Source organism: Thamnophis sirtalis, unplaced genomic scaffold, assembly GCF_051295495.1.
Source record: "Thamnophis sirtalis isolate CommonGarterSnake01/CBP01778 unplaced genomic scaffold, rThaSir2_p1.2 scaffold_2, whole genome shotgun sequence".
Lineage (NCBI taxonomy): Eukaryota > Metazoa > Chordata > Lepidosauria > Squamata > Natricidae > Thamnophis > Thamnophis sirtalis.
The window spans coordinates 15,574,683-15,583,257 of record NW_028261382.1 but is presented as its reverse complement, the minus strand read 5'-3'; positions in this window follow the sequence as shown (position 1 = coordinate 15,583,257).

Below are 8,575 nucleotides of genomic sequence, written 5' to 3'. Positions count from 1 at the left end.
GGCGTGGTTTTGTCACCGCGCTTTAGTCACACGTGCTTTTGTCGTACGCGCATTTGTGGTGGAACCCAGAATTACGGTATTACCAATAGAGACTCGAAAATGTCGGGCGAATACGAGAGAAAAACAGAAGCATCGTTTGCCGTGGAAGAAACTTTGCCAGACACCAGGAGGATTTATTTCAGCACAGTATTAATACGAATTCTCTAAAACATTGATTTTGAACGTTGAAAGCAAGTGGCAGCTTTCCCCGAAAAGCCAGCTGTGTTTGTCTCTGGACAAAGTACACCAAATGTTGTATGGACTGCTGTTTGAGAGCTAATTTATTTCAGCAGTCATAATTTAAGAAAAGAACTTTCTTTTTCATTTTTTGCCTAAAGCTAATGAAGAGGGATTGTGGTGTTGTCTTGCCAAAATATGTAATGTATGGCAGAGACAAGAGTTACCAGGGAGCCAATAGAGAGAGTTTCTTTTCTTCCTGTTTTGGGGTAGCAAAATGTGGAAGATGGTCGACTTGGCCATCTGTATGGATTTTGGCCTTCACCGTTCTTCCTCAAAGGCCTGACCAACTTTTCCCAAACCAGCTTCTCCTTTGAAGCTCATTTCTGAGTAGGGTTCTGGTTTTTGTTTGATGGAGGCTTAAATCCATTCCAAACAGTAAGCCTGGTTTTATTTTATCTGTTTACCACAGTCTTCCTCAAGCTGGCACCCTACAGATGGATTGGGACTGCAACTTCCAGGGTTCCCAGCCAGTAAGGCCTTGATAAAAGCCATGTAACTTGGAAATTCTCTTGAGTTGTAAATCTCAACATCCTGAGAATGTGCCCGGCTGGGACAAGCTGGTCTGCAACATCAGGCTGGGACAGGCTGGTCTACAACAAACCACATGTGAGTTGATCATGTCCATATTTCCTTTCCATTACAACATCCTAAGCACAAACAGAGAGCTGGCATCTTTTCACACGGCAGGATATGCTTAAGGAGAACGTACGCCGCTCGTTTCTAATTTCCATGCTAGCTGAACATGGGTAGAGGGGACCTTGCAAATGAAATGCAAATGGAATTGTTGGCTTTATTAATTAGTCAAAATGTTAAAAGAAAATTCTGGACGCCTTTGGCTTTCCCCAAGTTTTCATCCAAGGGAGAGGTTGCCAAAGTCAGGAAATCTAAAATTAGAAGAGAATATATATGCAAAAGAGAGATTGGACTAAGGAGAAATTTCCTGACAGTGAGAACAATTAATCTCCAAGATCCCTTCCAACCCTATTATTCTATATTCTGTGGAATCTTGATGCTCCAGATGAGCTCTGCAGATGTTTCAATACCCAACCAGGTAATCCCACAGTCAAAAATTAGGCTGTTTCACCATCTGAAATTCAAAGATAGATTCAAAATGGAGAAGTGGGTGGATGGAGCATGTTTTACTAGCTATTAGAGTGGCGTGGTGGCACAGTGGTTAGAGTACAGTAGTGCAGGCTATTTCTGCTGCTCACTGGCTGCCAGCAGTTTGGCAGATCGAATTTCACCAGACTCAAGGTTGACTCAGACTTCCACCCTTCTGAGATGGGTGAAATGAGGACCCAGATTGTTGGAGGAAATATGCTGACTCTGTAAACCATTTAGAGAGGCTGTAAAGCACTGTGAAGCGGTATATAAGTCTACGTGCTATTGCTATTATTAGTATATGTTTACTTCAAGCATTCAAGGATAAAGCTGTGTTTGCTCCCATTCTCCTAAAAACATTAATACCCCATTGGTTTCTTGCCATTGGCAAAGCTCCCAAATATAACTGAACAGAAAGATGGCGAGACTATATTTGCACATAAAGTTAAAGTTTAATTCAACTTCCTTTAATGATGGATCAAGGGTGGGCATTCTGGTCACCCAATACAATACAATACAATACAATAGCAGAGTTGGAAGGGACCTTGGAGGTCTTCTAGTCCAACCCCCTGCCTAGGCAGGAAACCCGATACCGTTTCAGACAAATGGCTATCCAACATCTTCTTAAAGACTTCCAGTGTTGGGCCATTCACAACCTCTGGAGGCCAGCTGTTCCACTGATTAATTGTCCTAACTGTCAGGAAATTTCTCCTCAGTTCTAAGTTGCTTCTCTCCTTGATCAGTTTCCACCCATTGCTTCTTGTTCTACCCTCAGGTACCTTGGAAAATAGTTTGACTCCCTCTTCTTTGTGGCAACCCCTGACGCAATCCCAGCACATCTGGACAGTGGTAGGTCAGTAGAAATTGGTTTTAGGTATAAGGCAAGTTGTAGTGAGCCTCAGGTGTATCTTCACTCCTCCCCTCTTTTTCCAAGATAAAACAAAGGGAAAAGAAGAATTAGATTTTTGTATCCTAGTAATAAGCATTTTTTTTAGATCAGCAAGTTTTGATTGACAGATACCTGCCATATTAACCATCTGTGCAAGTTACTGAGGCATAACTTAAATACAAGCAGTGGAACTTGGCACTATTTGCTACACAGCTACACCCTTTTCTAACTTGTGAGATTTCCTACAAGCTCACTTGTCACTTGTATGTGAGGTGGACATGTGTTTTCTCTTTGTATAAAGCTGTTGGAAATTGCAATTCTTGAATCGAGTCTTCTTCTGAACAGAACGGAGTTGACACTAAGGCAAGGTAGCAACCTCGAGCAATGGTCTGAGTAGCAAAGAATGACTAACTCAAGGTCCAGGACACACAGCTGAGATTTTATTTCTAGTTGTAGATTTTCTTTTTAAGAAAAGCAAAAGTGAATTTGAAGCATATGAAACCTGATCTAGGCAGCAAAGCTTTGCATACCTGAAGGACAGAAGCATTTGTCTTCACCACCGCTACTCCCGATGTTAACCTGACAAACTGAATCCTGGCGACACAAGGCTAAGGGGAGGCACACAATTCTTGAAATAATTAACCCCCCCAGGTCTTCTCACACATGACTTCACTTGGAGAATGTGCCCATCTTAGTTTTCACTTTTTTTCTTCCTCCTCCTCCAATTGTGGATGATTCTTCTTCCTTCTTCCCTCTTCCCTCCTCCTCCTCCTCCTCCTCCTCCTCCTCTTCTTCTTCTTCTTCTTCTTCTTCTTCTTCTTCTTCTTCTTCTTCTTCTCCTTCTCCTTCTCCTTCTCCTTCTCCTTCTTCTTCTTCTTCTTCTTCTCTTTCTTCTTTTGCTCTTCTTTTTTTCCCTTCTCTTCCTTCTTCTCTTTATCTCCTCTTTTTCTCCTTCCCCCTCTTCTTCCCCCTTTTTTTCCCCTTCCCCTTCCTCCTCCTCCTCCTCCCCCCTCCTCCTCCCCCCCTCCTCCTCCTGTATTTTGGATCCTCCAGCTTTGCTTGAGAGAGTTTGAACATTTTTCAAGGAGGCCTAGCACAAGATCGCTTATGTAACTAAGGGAGTAAAGCTATTTTCCCCCCAGATTACCAATAAAAGGGAAAAGAAAAGTTAATGGAAGTTTTTATCAATTTCTGCTCCGGACTTTAGCTGACTCCCGTCCTTCAAGATTTCTGTTTAATGTTAAGTGGTGGTTTGTAATGTAAGAATATGCACTCTACTGATAAATTGCTGCATGTTCATAAGTTTTCTGCCCCACTTCCTAGATCCGTGATGGCGAACCTATGGCATGCATGCCAGAGGTGGCATGCAGAACCCTCTCTGTGGGCATGTGCACCAGTGCCACCTGCTCTTCCGGCACGTGCATGTGTGCAGGCCAGCTAGTCTTCAAGCACATCGGAGCACTAGAAACCCAAAGACCAGTTGACGGGTGCACATGCGCATGCCGGAAATCCAAAGACCAGCTGGACATCATGTGCACCAGCCAGGTGATCTTTGGGTTTCCAGCATAGGTGTGTCTTTCAGTTTTGGCATTCTGGTGTGCGTGCACATTCCAGTTTCGGCACTCAGTGCCGAAAAGGTTTGCCATCTCCGTCCTTGATCATCAATGTAGCAGAAACCACCACACTTGTATGGAAGGAGTTTCTTTGCCCTCACCAGGAACCTACATTGACCTTGATTTTACAGTGAGTGGGTTCACGCCATGAACGGCTTAGCCATGAACTAGGGGTCTCTAGCCACAGCATCCAGATTCAAATGATGTGAGCAAAGTGTGTAGCCACCTTGACCAGGAGTCATTAAAAGAGGAACCCAGTCCATTGATAATTACATTACCCATGACAGCTTCTCCCAAATTAATGATATCAAGTTCAGTTCAAAAAGAAACTCATGAAAATCAAACCCTTATAAAGTCTGTCCCAAATGTGCTTTTTTCCCATGAGGCAATCTCTCTATCTCTCTCTCCCTCTCTCTCTCCTTTCTTTCTTTTTTTCTTTCTTTCTTTCTTTCTTTCTTTCTTTCTTTCTTTCTTTCTTTCTTTCTGTCTTTCTTTCTTTCTTTCCTTCTTTCTTTCTTATCTTTCTTCTTTATAAAGAATACAATCTATAATTTAACTTCACAGGTTATAGCTTCTTAGATTTGCTCGACTGAAGTTCTCGAAAAGCCTCTATAGTCTACAACTTTCATTGGGGAACAAAGAGCCAAAACTTGCAGTATTTCCTGGTTAACTTTTATATTATCTCTCCTTTCAACAGGTTTTCTCTGGTGTTTCAGTCTTGTCATGGGCAGAACCTCCATTTTGGCAAGTTTTGCCATAATCTAACTCTGTCTTCCTGAGTGTCTGATGCTTGGTCCCGAAGAAGAGGTAGGAAGAGGAGGAAAACAGTCCATAAAATTTCCCGTTGCTGCCCAAAACAGAAACATCTGCTGAAGAGTGTAAATTGTCACTTAGAAATGGTGTTTACCAGCTAAGCATTGGCGTCAATTCTCCTCAGGACCTGGGTAGAGAGAGTTGGCTTCCTGCCCCATGGAACCGGTTCAGTGGTTCCTTCCGTATTGCTGCCCCAGGGTTTTCTCAGTGTAGCAAAGAGCTTGTTCCACTATGGCCTTGGGTTTTTCACATACCAGGGAGAAGTCTTCCACATTTGGCTGAGAAAAATCCTGCGAGGCTGTGGCTGACAATGGAGAGCTGTTTCTAATAACAGACGTTATGCAAAATCTAGCCTGCAACATTCAATTTGCATGCTAATTCTTCCTTTTATTTTTTTAAAACCTATCTGGGAAAGGAAAGTTGAGGAAACATAAGCTGGGTTTTGTCAAAGGGTTGGGATGAAGTCATAGCAGAGTCTCCAAGAGACATCTTTGGAGTAGAACGGAGCACATCCTGACCAGCCTTGAGTCTACCAGAGCAGGGTGAACTCCCTTCAGATGAGTTTGGAAATTGACTGAGATTTCTTGGTGAAATGTGTTTTTCCAAGATCTCAGATCTCTTCTATCTCAGGCTATTTGTCCTGATTGGAAATTATGGAGGACTTCACAATTGTTCTGGATAACGTGAGGGGAACTTGAAGGGAATTTTGTAATCTGATGTTGCAATCTATAAAACTACAATGTTTTGTAATCTGATGTTCTTCTGTAGGAAAAAAAGTTGCCAATTTATATCTTACCAGTCCATAAATGATTCAGAATATTTTCTCTTCTCTTCTTTTCTCTTCTCTTCTCTTCTCTTCTCTTCTCTTCTCTTCTCTTCTCTTCTCTTCTCTTCTCTTCTCTTCTCTTCCCTTCCCTTCCCTTCCCTTCCCTTCCCTTCTCTCCCCTCCCCTCCCCTCTTCTCTTCTCTTCCTTTCCCTTCCTTTCCTTTCCCTTCCCTTCCCTTCCCATCTCTCCTCTGGTAAGACCACGCTTGGAATACTGCATCCAGTTCCAGTCACCCTGATAAAAAAAAGATGTTGAGACTATAGAAAGGGTTCTTAGAAGAGCAACAAAGATGAATAGGAGATTGAAGGATAAAACACATGAAGAAAGGTTGCAGGAACTGGGCATATCTAGTCTAAGAAAGATAAGGACTAGGGCTGACACAATAGCAGTCTTCCAATATTTGAGGAACTCTCCCAGAGAAGAGTGGTTGCCATATTGTCCAAAGCACCTGAGGGTAGGACAAGAAATAACAAAAGGAAACTTATCTAAGAGAGATCCAAACTAGAATTAGGACTAATCTCTTATCCGTGAGAACAGTTAATCAGTGGAACAGAAATTGTGAATACTCCATCATTGGAGGCTTTCAAGAAGAGGCTGGACAGCTATTTGTTCAAAATGGTACAGGATCTTCTGCTTGATCATGGAGTTGAACTAGAAGACCTCCAAGGTCCTTCTAACCCTGTTATTCTGTATTCTATTCTGTAGGCGGGCATCGTACCTTAGCTGCTTTCTCTGTGGCAGTACTTGTTTATACTTTGGATCCTGGGTTAGTAAAGAAATCATGTTCAATTATACACAAAATGGTGTTTAAATGTGACATAAAGGTTGGTAGAATGATTTGCAATTCTGGGCTTACACAATGAAACTGAGACTGATTTTTTTTTTTGAAACTTGCCCAAAGTCTGAGTATGCAAAAACCACAGGTATTCATGCCAGCGTGAATGAATTAATTTTTGAGAATTGTTTTGGCTTCTATACCTCAACAAATGAGTTACCTTTGTAGTCTCAAATTCTCCACTGGCTCCAGCAGAGACAACCCCCCCCCCAAAAAAAACAACAACAACAACAAAGGATCCCCTTTGGGAAAGGGAACCACCTGGTAATACAAACCAGCCCAGCTCAACGGCTGGTCTCAATCGAACAGCAGCTATGAAGTGAAACATGGTTCTGTTTGCGAAGGAATCGGTTGAAACATTTTATTTTTTTTGCTTGCGCGTTGAAGCAGGAGGTTTTCCTCTTGCCAAACAAATAGGCACAAATGCTGCTTTCTGCCAGCGGTTTACTGTTAAACATCTGTTCTTGCCGAATGTGTGAGTCTGCTAGACTGTGGAGAATTAGAGCCTAATCTGTATGTTCGGAAAGACCATATGATACAGCTTTAGAAGAGGATCTGTATTATTCCAGAAAGCAGCTGAAAAAGCGGCGTATTTAATTCCCAGAGCCCATTTTATTTAACATATGTCATGTGTGTGTGTGTGTGTGTGTTTGTGTGTGTGTGTGTAACTCTGTGTGTATGAGAGATGGGTTTTTGGGAAATGTTGGGATGGGATTCATTGGTGTTACAGAATGCCCTGTCTACCTTAACAGAAGAGGCTGGTGTCAAAGTCTCTTTAAAACCAGATTCTCACATCTCACTTTATGTCATGCTGTTGAGCAGTAAAAAAAATGAGCTTTACCAAATATAGGAAGCCAAAACTAAACAAACTATATTATGGAGTAGCTTGTTTTCTAAACTCATAGACACCCTAACACATATTTAATTGAACGATCATTTATTAAATTAATCTAACTGCCAAAGTTCATACTCTGCACTGAGCTAATAGCTAGGTAGCTGCACTCCTTCCTTCCTTCCTTCCTTCCTTCCTTCCTTCCTTCCTTCCTTCCTTCCTTCCTTCCTTCCTTCCTTCCATTTTTCTTTCCTTCCTTCCTTCTGCAGTTTTGCATTGGTTTTTCAGAAGGGTGTTGCCATTACCTCCTTCCTAGGGCCGAGAGAGACTGGCTGGCCAAGACCACCTGACTTTGTGCCCAAGGTGGGACTAGAACTCAGTCTCCTGGTTTCTAGCATGATGACTTCACCACTATACTTTAAACTGGCTCACTTTAAAGCTGCACTTTAACTTAGCGTGCTCTGCACAGCCAGGTTAGGTGTCCATTAGATATATTTTTTTGCAAGATCGATTTGCAATTTCCAAATCTATTTAGTAGATTTGGTAGTACTACTAAGCCTTGTATTTAGTAGTAAGTAAGGAACACTCGAATTTGTGACTTCAACACCTTGCAGCTTGGAACGGGACATTCCAGTAAAATTGGACAGTTTGGTTTCTGCTAATTTAGTCTTTTGCAGGGTCAACCGAAGGAAGACAAGTGACATTGTCCTCCAAGTGATGTACATCATGTTCTTTATACCATCTGTATTGTTTGTGGGATTTCATGGTGCACAGGATGATGACCTCATGGCTTGTCCTTAACATCTGGGTCTACTGACGTAAAGTGCTAAATGATCAGACGTGATATTGATAACTTAATCCTCAACCCATTCATGTCCCATATATACTAACCTGAGGATTTTTTAAATTGATTTATTTAATTGATTAAATTTATATGCCACCCTAATCATTATCCAGTGACTCCAAGTGGCTTACAATATCATAAATGATATGACACCGTACAACAGTATGAACGATATATAGACAATTTAAAAATATCAAAACATGAAGCATTAACATTAAAACGTTAACAACAATCTAGATAATTTTTCGGAAGGCAAGGCTTCTCCTGAAAGATGCACGATACTGTGTTCGGTTCAATTCATTTTAAAACACATCAATCCAGTTTCACTTAATTGAAATTTAATTCACTTCAATTCCCAGTCAGTATTCCAGAGGTGGTATTCAGCAGCTTCTGACCAGTTCTGGAGAACTGGTAGTGGAATTTTGAGTAGTTCAGAGAACCAGTAAATACCACCTCTGACTGGCCCTATTCTCTGCCTCCTGAGTCCCAGCTGATCAGGAGGAATAGAGAATTTTGCAGTAACTTTCCCCTGGAGTGGGAAG